The sequence below is a fragment of the Cervus canadensis genome, chromosome 5 (assembly GCF_019320065.1).
Source record: "Cervus canadensis isolate Bull #8, Minnesota chromosome 5, ASM1932006v1, whole genome shotgun sequence".
Taxonomy (NCBI): domain Eukaryota; kingdom Metazoa; phylum Chordata; class Mammalia; order Artiodactyla; family Cervidae; genus Cervus; species Cervus canadensis.
In genome coordinates this window covers 38,856,185-38,869,808 of record NC_057390.1, presented here as the reverse complement: position 1 = coordinate 38,869,808, position 13,624 = coordinate 38,856,185, and the positions used below count along the sequence as shown (strand labels likewise).

Genomic DNA, 13,624 nt, shown 5'->3' with positions numbered 1-13,624 from the left:
TAGCATTTATTGTGTTGAGTTTGCTAATATTTAAAATCACATACGTTTTACCTCACTTAATCTTTCTCCCCAAACCTACAAGTTTGGTAACATTATAAAGAAACAGATTCAGAGAAGTTCAATTATCAAAAATCAAATAATTAGTAAGTTGAGGAGCCAGGGATCAAATGCAGATCTGGTTGACAGCAAAGCCCATGGGCTTTTCACTAAATACTTCATCTCCAAAATCTATAGACATAATCCCTGTATAAATTTCTGCTGGGGGCATAAATGGATTGGGGTACAAAAGTGCTATAAATTTCCTTTGTCTTCAAATTTACCCATTTATGAAGCTGAGCATCGTGTTTCACTGTCATGATACAGGAGAGAAGAAAATAGGGGAGTCAGCAGCCCAGCAATTCTGATAAAAGGTACCTTGACTCTGTCAGACTCCAGAGCTGACCTTCCCACGTGCTGAGAATCAGCATGGAGAAAGGAACGTATCTGGAGCCCCTACAACCCTGGCATGTAGGCAATCCTGGAAGGGTATCCAGGTGTGTGTTTCGTAGAAAACAGACCAACGATGGAACCCCTGTGGGACTGTTTTCTTCTACCCTTATCCAAAGTTCTACGGGCTTATTTTCTCATCAGGCTAATTACAAACAATTTAACACTATAATCTGGAATGCAACTTTTATTCTTTTGTAAATTGAAACATTTTCCTTCTCATTTCTAGAACACTTGTTATCATGGCTTATAAAATCAATGATTTTTACATTTCACAAAATTTCTAAGAAGATATGAACACAGGTGATGGCAAACAAAGGATAGAGGTTCAAATGAAACTCTTTAGGAGGTCAATAATTTAACACTTTCAGGAAGTAAGTGACATCAATTCTCACACAGATCACTAAGATAGATTTTGTCATTAAAAATTTATTAAGAGTTAGAAGGAATTTATTAAACAAATTATTAATATTTCAGGGTACTGCTAAATAGCAAATTAAAACAAAGCTAAAATAGCACAGAAAAAATATATTTTGTGAATAAAAATGAATTTCCACTTGACAGTGAGCTTTACGAAAGTCTAATTATTTCTAAAACATTTCAATTTGAAATCTTAATTTTTTCATCATGAGTTAACTGTAGTCTGGTTTTTTCCCTTTTTTTAAAAATCCAGTATTATTTGGGGGTCATGGTTTCTCTTTTTAAGAAGGAAGAATATACATACACTCATATTGACTATTTCTATTGACTTTTTTTCGAAATGAAAATTGCTACAGATAATATTAAAAGAGTACATATTTTTCTTTCTCTTGACCACCATGTATGATCCCTGATGACCTTCAGTTTACACGCCTTGGTATTTTGGTTTATAATATTAGATGTGCATTCTACATTTATAAGTGATAAAATGTTCCATGAAATGTTGAACAGATTATAGTCTTAAGGTTCATGAGATGTTTGCTTTACACCATATCAAATGAGTTTAAGCAACAAACTCCATAAAAAAATATGGTTTTATCAAAAAGCTAGTTTGAAATACTATGCTTTCAATCCAGTCAAATATTAAAACTTGGTTCAATTAATTAAAAAGCCTGTTAAGTTCAATTTAACCACATTTGGTTGAATTAGTAACAGTAAGGTAGTGTGAAGGCTCCTAAAGGGTTTATAAGAGCCAGTTATTTGATTTCAAACATTTTTTGAAGTATTACTTATACAGGCAGAAACAAGGGGACTCATTTCTTTTTAATGCTTTCATCCATCTATCCACATATGCATGCATACATGTATGCATTCATCAAAAATTTCTTGATATTTTCTATTAAAGCACTGCAAGTTTCTTAGAGAGACATCAGACAAAATTGTGACTATTCTCAAAACAGATTAGTTGAGGATAGGCAGTCACAGCTGCTGAGTTCTGAATTTTGTCCTTCATGTAATTATAACATACCACAGAAAATAATGTGTGGCAAAGCTGGGTCAATTTTAAGAGGCTCTTTAAGGATGAGAAGAATAGGGGTATGTAGAGATAGTGTCAGTGGGGACCATATTCTAAGATGGAGAACACAGGATATTATACCCATGAGGACACCATAGATGTAGGATTCTGGACGCAGGTTGTGAATTGAAGAATATGAGTAGCTGGTTTGGAAGGAGTTTAGGATATCTGAAGTGCCACAGTTGCTTCATTTAGAAACATGAGTTGTTTATTTGAGCAGAGGGGAGATTATGACAAAAAGTTTTTGATAACAATTAGTCTTGTTCAATTAGTCCGGGTTGGAATTGAGAAATAGGAGACTACTATGACTGTCATTAGAGATGTTTCAACACAGGCTTGTGACAAATTGCAGTAATGTCAAAGGAGAATGAGAATCAAACGGGGAGTAGCCTAGATTTTTAAAATCTCTTCCAGCCATGAGCTAGAGAAGTAAGATAGAAAGCTGGGCTCTGCGTCCTGCTCTCCAGTTGCAGGCTGGTTCCAGAACTCCTGACTATACCTTGGGCAAATTACCTAGTTCTGCAAGTCCTCCAAGATTTACACATCTGAAAAATAGGAATAATTTTAGAATCTATTTCACCATGTTAATATAAGCTTTAAACAGGGTAGCATGTATGAAGCCCTCAGCACAGAACTTCAAACAAATAAGACCTCAATAAATGTTTGCCTGTACTGTTATTTAATTTTTAGATATTATGGCTCTGAACTACACTAATGGAAAGAGGAAAAAATGGGCTAGGTGGAGAAAGCAGTGTTGAGGTAGAATTCATGGGATTTAAAAATTCATCTTATCCTCAAATGTAGATCAAACCAGGGCAAAACACTAGAAGAAATGAACAAAAACTGAACATTTTAAGAATGTGTATTTATGAAGACTGGATTGCTTCTATTCAAAGTTAGAAAGAGATTAAAAAAAGAGATTTCTCTGAATTTTCTTTTCTGAATTGACAAAGTTTTAAAAACTTAAATTTATGAATTAAAATATATATTTTGTGAACAGAATTGTTTTTAAATTGTTTGCTTCAAATTAGAGGAAACAATCAGGCATTTGACTTTTTTCCATCTGAGCTAAAAATCTTAAGTCCTTTCAACATGCCTATGGACACTGAATGAGCATTCAGTATTTAGTACAACAGCATAGACTAGTGGTAGGAAGAAAGATTGTAACTAGGTGGCCAGGACACTACTTTTTATCACATCCAGGGCCCTTTTCAGATTCAGTCTACAATTAGAACAAAATGATCTATAGCTGTGTAAACAGAGTATTTGACAAATTTTAAAAAAACTGTTTAAGGGATAGTCATTTTAATAACTTAAGGCTTGTTTATTAATGACTAGGATATTTGAAAACTGCTTTTTGACTGCTGCAATAAGTAGCTTGATAGCAATGATCACATATTTTTAAAAGGACTTCTTTACCTCGAATTGAAAACTTCAGCTGTTTTAAAGAAGTTGTGTATGAAAATCTTTATTAGTTTTTAATTTGTGGGGTAGTGGTGTCACTTCCTGTACTGAGTGTCCTTATCTAGATAGGTGCTAAATATCAGTCACTGAACATTCCTTTGCATTGTACACTACAGTGGGAAACAAAATGAACCATGATCTAGATCTTGAATTTAGAAATTTATAACCAAACATGTATACAACTTATACAATATGGACTAGAGAAATAAGTGTTTTTTTAAACCAGTCTAAAGAGCCATGGAACCACAGAGAATGAAGGGGTTAATTAATAAACTTTTTTTTTTTTTGTAGGGGGAAGAAACCTTCACAGGATTCACCTATTCATACTTAAGATAATTGCCCAGCACAGAATGGATATTCAAAAATGTTTACTAAGTAAAGTGAAAATGAAAGTCGCTTGGTCATGTCCAACTCCTTGGGACTATATAGTCCATGGAATTCTCCAGACCAGGATACTGGAGTGGGTAGCCTTTCCCTTCTCCAGGGGATCTTCCCAACCCAGGGATTAAACCCAGGTCTCCCGCATTATAGGTGAATTCTTTACCAACTGAGCTATCAGGGAAGCTAAGTAATCAAGGAAGCTAAGTAAATGATACTAAGTAAATGACTGACAAATTAATCTTCCCCAAACTGTGACTTAGGACAACTACTCTGTTGTTATGGTTTCAGTGGGTTGGAATTTGGAAGTTATGCAGTTGGGAGGTTGTGGCTCAGGGCATCTCTTGGGGCTGCAGTTAGATGAGGACTAGAGCTAGTACTAGAACTAGAAAAAGTAGGAGGCCAAGTCGCTGGGGCTGCCTAGGCGCCTCTCTCCTGTAGTTTCAGCTGCCATGTGGTTTACGCTCTTGGGTGGCTTTAGGCTTCCTTGGCATGGTGGCTTTTGTGTAGTTGGGTTTTGTATACAATTTCAAGACAAGTATTTCAATTAGCAAAGCAGGAGCTTCATGGTCTTTAGTGACCTAGTCACAAAAGTCAATAGCTTTGTAAATTCCATACCCTGTTAGTCAAAAGAGGCACCACATTAATCACTTTAAAGGAAGGGCACATAGACCTCATCTTTTGCTGGGAGTAGTGTCAAAGTCACATTTAAAAACATGCGGGAGGGATGTATTAATAATACTGTGGTTCACGCTGGAAAAGTAAGTCACCATAGTGAATTTGATGTTATTTTTTAAGATATATGATGTAATGTTCTTATCTAACATTCTTTTTTGCCTTTTACTTTAAGGAATATGTCATGATATCTGAAAAAATTCAGAGATGGATTTGGAATCAGTTTTATAGAACTCCTTAATTTATACTTATTTTTGTACTTTTTCCCCCTAAATTTATATCTTTTTGTGTGCTGAGTTCCCATTTAGGCTGTGTCTATAAGACTGTGTGCTTAACACCTGCAAATAAAACAACATATCCAATTAAGTCACTACCATGACCAAAACTAAACTACTAAATCAACTCCTTGGTATCATATAACAAAAAACACAAATTGAAACAAAGAAAAACAAACAAATGTACACATGAGCAATCTCCCAAGGCAAACCAAGACACAAACTTACCACATCATTAATTTACTTTTCATTTGTCAACAAGCTGCTTTGATATGGTATAGAAGACTGAGACTTGGATTTGATTTTACCAAAATGTTTCATGAGGGTTACAACTAGATGGGTTTTATTTTATTTCACATGCAAAGGATCGCTTTCCAAGAGCTTTGTGAGATACTTGAATTATTTCAGGCCAATGTGATACCACTTGATGCACCAGAACAATTTCATCCACCTCTTTCACTGTGTATGCAACAATACCGGGAGAGTGGAAACACTGAAAGCCTATAGTATAAACTGCAAAGCCCCTGAAGACTGAGAGTATGGTGTTAATTGTCTTCTGACCATGTGACCATGAAAGCCATTCAATGGAAAATGTGAAATAACAGAAGTTCCAGTAATGTCCTCTGATTTCTGGAACTTACAACTCACAAGGCAAAATGTCAAACCCTTTATATGTATATATGTATATGTATATATATATTATTTTAAATGAGAAAGGTAAGAGAGCACATTTTCAAAGTTGACTCCATAATACTCTTTGGATTATAAAAAATCTGACTACTAAAAATCTGCTTTTAATATTTTCTTTTTAAAAATTAACTACCACACTTAAAGGTTTTTATATACTATGATTTGATTTAGCATTTTAGGATAAGGAAGCAGTCTGAAAAGAAAATATTTTGCTCTAAGTTTACCTTGATTAGTATGGGGAAAGAAGTTTATTAAAGGAATATTCTAAAAATAACATGTGAATGTATACACAGCTGATAAATAAAACACAAACTTTTATTTAAGCCATTACTAAAATATTTAAACATGCACTTGTGTTTAAGGTATAATGTTGCTAGCGGAGTCTGAAGGTTGTTTGCTGCTGAGAAACTGGGTGCTGATTTTATTTTCAAGAGGATTTTTTTGTTGTTATAAATATCTCATAGCATCACAAGAAATAATAGCTCAGCATCTATCTCTTCAACCACAAATACCTTTTCAGTTCATTCATCTCCTTCATGTGTTCTGAGCTGCTAGATTCAGACCTGGGGAAAAATATTTTTCTCTTTTTCTGCAGTATTTCTTGCTTTGTTTTAGTTACCTCAATAACTCTTTCCCTTTGTTCTGTTTTGGAAGGCATAGCCATTAAAGAATTTCACAACTTATATTTTCTGAGACTCAGAAAAGTTTCTCAGCATTTCCTCAAAGGCACATGGGTAACCTCATCACTTACGAAATGCAGGCACAAAGTCCTTAATGTTTTGGCTGAAAAGTAAGTATCGGATACCTTTCTCATAGCTCAACAACATTCTGGGTAACAATTCTGGGTATAAAGAATCATGTAAAAATAGAAGTATAATTAAAATATTTGTTCCCGCTCACTCTATTGATACTCTTGGCCCCCTTTTAAGAGACATTAAATGCTTTCCTTTTCAAAATTAAAAATCATTATTTTAAATATTAAAAGAAAGAAAGTGAAGTCGCTCTGTTGTGTCCGACTCTTTGCGACCCCATGGACTATATAGCCTACCAGGCTCCTTCATCCATGGGATTTTCCAGGCAAGAGTACTGGAATGGGTTGCCATTGCCTTCTCCAGGGAATCTTTCTGACCCAGGGATTGAACCCAGGTCTCCTGCATTTCAGGCAGGCGCTTTGCTATCTGAGCCACCAGGGAAGCCCTAAATATTTAAACGGCTAATTAAAAAAAAAAAAATGAGAAAAAATCTGCAAGGTACAATCTACAGGGAAATCCATCCTCCACTCTCTCTCCCGCCTATCAAAATAGCTTTAAAATGAGTGTCCAGCCCAAAACAGGCTTTAGAAAAATTATCTTTGCAAAGGGCGGGGGAAAGACGCTGTGTGGAGTGGGAGGTAGCGGGTTGCCAGCCCTATCTATTCTCTCCCCTTGGCATCTGGGCTTCAGGGTGGCCAACTGCCGGTAGGAAGGGTCAGTTTGAATCTGCCCCAGAGGCTCTGAGTGGAGTGCAGGCCGGCAACTTGGGGCCAAGGTTGGCAGGTCCCACTGCAGTCCATAGGTTAGCAGGTATTGGTCCATGAGCAGGACCAGGAAGGAGCTGGGGGGTTCTAGATCCCAGCTGTCATCAGGGCAGTAGGTGGGGTGGGGATAGGTGTGGCTTACCTCAATTATCAGGATGGTGCAGGCTCAAGCCCTGTCTTCCGCTAGGGTCCCTGGATTCTTCTCAGATTGCTCTACAGAGCCCACGGAATGCTTCACGTCCTCCACTGTGATGCCCCCTGTCGTGTCCTGCGTAGTGTCATCTCTGGCGGCCAAGGTGGTGGACGTGGTTGAGAACACAGTTTGGCGGGCTCTGGGGTGTCACCTCTCTTGCTGCGAGCAGAATCAAGGCTTCCATTGCAGCTCTGTGGGGGCGAAAACGATGCCTGGGGTCCTGTTAGCCTGTCTCAGCTTTGGCAACTCTGGGAGCCTGCAGGAAGCATCGTGGGGCCAGCTAGTGTCCAGAGAGCCCAGCGGCTCTGTGACATTCTGGATGCTTAGGGAGAAGCATTCAAGCTCCCGTGGGGAAATCAGGCAAAACCTGGCTGTGGCACTTGAAGACACAGGAGGTGATACTGGTGTGTCTTCCTTTCGGCTACCGGAGTAGCCAGGCACCGAGAAGATGGGGACATTGTTCAGGTCGGGGAGGTAGGCCAGGCAGGTCTCAGCACAGTCTTGGCGGGTCACGCTAGCAAATGTAGCCGGTGCCACCCTGTGCATATTACAACCTTCGTGGGCCGTCAGGTGAAGAGATGATGAGCTGCCCGGCCCACCAGGTGAGCACAGCGCGTTCTCCCTGCACCGGCGCCAGGACCTGTAAGGCCTCGAACTGCACACAGGTGGGGCCCAGGGCGGCTCTGCGCCTCCAGCACCACCAAGGCCCAACCCGTGGCGCATGCGCGGCACCTGGGTGCCCAGCCGCGTCCCCGCCTCCTCCTCCCACCGCCCCCACGGCTTCTCGTCACGTGCACGGCTAGTGCGTAGCGCACGTGGACGTCACGTGGACTTCACCCCGGAGAGCGGCCCTTTCAAGACCATGGGTGAAGAGTGCGTTTGGTCAGACCAGGGCTCTTGCGGAGATAAGTTAAAGGGATTAAAACCACGACTTGTGCCCAAAGCCCCAAAACCGTAAGGCTGTACTTGGCGGGTTGCGAGCCGGCAGGGACTGCACTGGTTAACCAGCGCTGAACCCGCTCGAGAGCTGGAAGCCAAGGTCAGGGCGATGGCTCAGCGCCCGGCTCCTGGAGGCAGTCCACACCGGTCTTACCGACCACCTGCCCAGAAGACGCATCACTGAGCCCCTGCACCAGCCCCCTGCCTGCAGTGCCAGCCATCCTTTCTGAGAAAGGGATCCTCGCTGCAGTGTTAGAAGCGGCCTCTCCTGCGGAAGGCGGGGTGTGCAGTCGTCTTCTGCGGCCTGGGCCAGGCTGTTGGCCTGCCTGCTATCCGTTTGGAAGAGGCCAACAGTGCTCAGCTTGCGGGATGGTCGGGGCGCCACACCGGACACATCCCAGAACCGCATTATGCTGTCCTTGCGGCTGGTGAGCAGCAGCCCTTGCTGCGATGGCTGTGAAGCAGGCTCCAATTCCAGAGCTGGGCCAGCTCGGCGCTGCAGGAGGCTGGCTCGGAGCTCTCCAGCTGGCTGGCGCTCACGATGCCGGCCTGCAGCTTGGCTGGAACAGCGGTGACGTGGACTGAACAGGTAAGAGTAGACAGAAACTGTCTTAATGCTGAATACGTGCAGGAGAATAATTTTTCTAGTCTTTAACCATACCATTTCACAATACATGACTAAGCAGGAATATCCAAATATGGGTAGGTTACTCCATGAGGAGCTGGGCATACTCTTTTTTTTCCCCCCATTTATTTTTATTAGTTGGAGGCTAATTACTTTACAATATTGTAGTGGTTTTTGCCGTACATTGACATGAATCAGCCATGGATTTACATGTGTTCCCCATCCCGATCCCCCCTCCCGCCTCCCTCTCCATCCCATCCCTCTGGGTCTTCCCAGTGCACCAGCCCTGAGCACTTGTCTCATGCATCCAACCTGGGCTGGTGATCTGTTTCACCCTTGATAGTATACTTGTTTCAATGATGTTCTCTCTGAACATCCCACCCTCGCCTTCTCCCACAGAGTCTAAAAGTCTGTTCTGTACATCAGTGTCTTTTTCTGTTTTGCATATAGGGTTATTGTTATCATCTTTTTGAATTCCATATGTATGCGTTAGTATACTGTATTGGTCTTTATCTTTCTGGCTTACTTCACTCTGTATAATGGGCTCCAGTTTCATCCATCTCATTAGAACTGATTCTTTTTAATGGCTGAGTAATATTCCATTGTGTATATGTACCACAGCTTCCTTATCCATTCGTCTGCTGATGGGCATCTAGGTTGCTTCCATGTCCTGGATATTATAAACAGTGCTGCGATGAACATTGGCGTACACGTGTTTCTTTCAGGTCTGGTTTCCTCAGTGTGAATGGGCATATTCTTTATTTGAAACAGAAGCTAAGTGTCAAGAAAGTTGGAGGAATTAGCGTATGAAAGATGGAGTGTACTCCAGCCGTCTGTACTGCATCATCTCTTAGTTCGTACCAACAATATTGTCCTATCTACCAGTTGCAATTTCTAAGTCATTTTCTCATTAAATTAGCTGTTGAGCAGGTGTAGCTATAAGTGTCTTCAATCACTTTTGCCTTAATTTGAGAGAGTTTTGCAAACCATTGAAATTTAATTTTAGAATCTCATTCACTAGGCTAGAAAAAAAGGAAGGAAAACTGGAATATTTTGGTTTTGCTTTTACATCTGGTAATACAGTTGGGGCTTTTATAACCAAAGGAAGGTGATAACTGAATAAAATTATGACAGTTCTAACATTAACAAATTAAAAGGCTTTATATACATTATCAAACTCCTTTCAGTATTCTGTAAATAAGAGAGGTATAAATGTTGCTATTTGTGTTTTATACAGAAGTTAGTAACATTAAATTATTAAAAATATATTTAAACACAAATATATATATATAGTGTGTGTGTATATACACACACAGAGAGAATGAGAATAAATTAGTTTCCCTAGTTTTTCAACTTTTTTTTTTATCATTAGTAGTTTCCTTCAAGGATGTTTTTTATGTCAAGCATCCTAGAATATTTTTTCCCACATCATTTATCATTTAGTTGCCATGTTTTATTCTTTGTTTCACCTGTATAATGTTAATGGATCAATGGTCCAGTACCTAAACAAACTGACCAGAAGAGCTAGAGAAGACTCCATGGGGCTCACAAAAGAAACCTTCTTACTGACATTTCCTTTTTGAATATGGCCTGCTAAGAACTGTTACTGAGTTAATCACCAAATGGAGGTTTGAAATTGACCACTCCACACACACATACACACATGCACACACACACACACACTCACACCCAGCCGCATACCCCATGGCCCCCTGCCCCACACAGGTGCAAAACTGCTGCCTCAAGTTGATATCTGTCTTCTACTTAGGGTACTAGACCTTGTCACTTACCTCACCCATTGAACAAATATATATGCAGTAATCCATAATCATTAGCATTGCTCCCAAACTATGGTGAATGTATCAAATAAACCATGAGTCACAAAATATTTCTCCAAAGCCAAGCCCATCCTTCATGTGAACAGTTTTTGCTCATGAGCAGTTCAGTTGCTAATATTTAGAACTTTTCCTGACCTTTGAAACCAGTCCTCTTAGGTTTCAGATCCTACAGTGAACTGAACATAAAGCTTAGAGATGAACAAATGTAAATTAAGTATATTTTCAGTAAATATACTGGAAGAGCATACCAAAGGAAATTTCACATTACTTCATTTTTGAGCTGGAATTTTTGCTTTTTTGTATAGGCAAGTGAATACACAAACAAACACAGTCACACTTACACCTGTTGGTACACACATGCCTTGTCTTCACTAAAAGTAGGCTAACATTCTGGATTGTATAATTTTTGGTGGCATAGTGTAACCAAACTTTTATCAATCAGGAATTTTTAAAGTCCGTCTTTTGGGATCTCCACTCATTCCTGTCAGATTTCTTTCTGAGTAGATGGTCAGAATCAATATTAAGAAACATTCACTATCGGGTTGATGTCAACATCTGTTTTAGTTTTATTATTTTTTTTTAGCAGCAGAACAGCACAGATTTTTTGGTAATTTATTTTTGCTATCAGTAACTTTCCATTTTCTCCCTGCTGCCCTTTTGAAATACATTTAAATCTTCCTTAAAATATAGCGAATTCTCTTCTAGAGAAGGCCTAACTTTATTTTAGTTCCTTTGATTTGTAATGCATAGCTTTAGCAATCTGTCTCAACATATTATTTGTTTTCATTCCTGAAGCTATATGTTGAGATCTCAGAAGTTTGCTTTTTAGGATAACTTCCTAGACTATCAGTTTTCTACTTTGGACTCATCACCTTCTGACTAGTGTAACTTTCATGCAATTTCATAAATTTAGTAAATTTTTTGAAATTTTCAAAATTTTCATAAAATTTCATTTTATTATCATAAGGATGACATGAGATGATTCTGGGTTCCTAGATTTCTGTATACTTAATGTACTAAGAAAAAAGCTGCAGCTTCAAAGTAGAGGCCCAGGATGCAGTCGAGTCAGGGCAGTGATAGAATCAATTTCTTGTGTCAGTGGTGGTAGCTGGGGCTTGGGTAGGCAGTGCTGCCAAAGGTCACCTCATGTCTAAAAGCAAGACCACTGGTATTTTTACAGAAACTATTGCATGGGTGCTGCTCTAAATGCTTGTCTTTTCTTTCCTAGTTGAGCTCACATCAAGTCCAGGAGGGGAGTAGATGTTGATTTTCTTGGGGAGTCAATCCATCATTGCTTTGATGTGTCAGAGCAGGTGTCAGGTGATGGCAGAGTTTCGATTCACTACTGCAAAGATAACATCACTTGGTTACTTCCTTCCAAGTAATCTGCTAGGTAAAGCGTCTTGTAAATCTCACATAAACAAGGGTAGTTTTCAAAGAAAATAAGAAAACAACTGTGGCAGTTAATGTGTTGTCCGCATTGATAGGTGTTTTGACCACGAAAGCACTTTGAAATTTTCAAGATGATGTGTGTGTGTGTTTTATCAGTCCTCTGTGCTGTGCTTAGTTCAATCTACAATCTTGGAAATGATTCCTTTCTTTCCAAGATCCAAGCCATTACTGTGAATAATTAAAAAGCAGAGCTCTACCCTATTGGTAACTTCTTTCGACCTTGAAATAATCCCATTCCTGGCACTGTTGTGGTCATCATGCCTGACCCTTCACCCAGTGTCCAGGCTCTGACCAGCTTCCTGCCTGTGGTGGGTCAGCACTTTAGGCACTCACTTTCCTTGTTGAAATGCTTCCTGGTGAGATAAATATAATATTAAATGTGCATGCACTTCCTTACTGTGTTCCCCTTCTGTGCCAATTATGTATCTTGAATTAATCTTTTGTGTCTGTTTTTTCTTACCTTAGACTTTCTTCTCCAGGAAAACTGAATTTGTGAAGCATCAGTTAGTGTCCTGCCCCAAACGTTCTCTCATCTCTCAAGGTGCAAGCTTAGTGCTAGACTTTCCTTTTTTCATGCTGCATAGAAATTCTGTGACATTCATTGTGCTATTTCCGGTGGATGCCCAGTAAATCTTGCTAAACTGAAACATGCATTTCTTTTATTAAAATATAAGCTCCCTGGGGACAGGGTTCGTGCCTTAGTGCAACCTGCAGTGTGCATTTGGTACTGGATATTTTAAAAATCTGCCTTTTTTCTGATTAACAGATTGATTTGATAAGCAATTTTGCTTGAGTTTCTCCTTTTTAGAAAGGTCAGACATTTGATTTGTCTAAGACCAGGTAAGTGCTCTATTCAGACAGTAGTTCCTAAAAGGGATTTGCTGTGCTGTCTCTCTGTTGTGTCGGACTCTGTGACCCCGTGGACTGTAGCCTTCCAGGCGCCTCTGTCCATGGGGATTCTCCAGGCAAGAATACTGGAGTGGGTTGCCATGCCCTCCTCCAAGGGATCTTCCCAGCGCGCAGGGATCGAACCCGGGTCTCCCACATTGCAGGTGGATTCTGAGCTACCAGGCAAGCCCTAAAGGGATTTGGGTATCTTCTTTCCTATGTCACTGTCCTTTTCCTGGTTCCTCTAGATTTTACTGTGTGTATCTTATGGGGAAATAAAGCGTTTGTCCAGTCTGCTGCTTTATAGGAATAACTGAAAGGGCAATAATTTGGCGTTTGCTAGTTTTTAAAAAATGGAAGGAAGGGGAGGCTTTTAATTGTATGGGAAATTTAATTAGATTTAGACTAATTAAATTCATTTTTTATATTAACATGTTCACAAATATTATTGCATCTCGTTAGATTTCATTCTTCTAGCCTTACTGAACAATATTCAGTAGTAGTTTCAGATTACAATAAGTTCATTATGAAGATAAGGTGGAATTAGTGTAGGAAGCTCAGCTGGTTGAAGGGGTCTGTACTTTAATTACTGCAGAGGGTGTGCATATTAATTACAACACAAGTGATATTTACTGTACCTCAGGAACATATGACAGGGTAAAGATACTGACAGCACCAGCTAATAAACTCAGTATGATAATGAGGAGAAA

General features: G+C 39.7%; 1 pseudogene; it reads right to left on the bottom strand.

Moving 5' to 3' along the window:
* Positions 1-7,213: 7,213 nt before the first annotated feature.
* LOC122442472 lies at positions 7,214-7,895 on the bottom strand (annotated as a pseudogene).
* Positions 7,896-13,624: the final 5,729 nt, after the last annotated feature.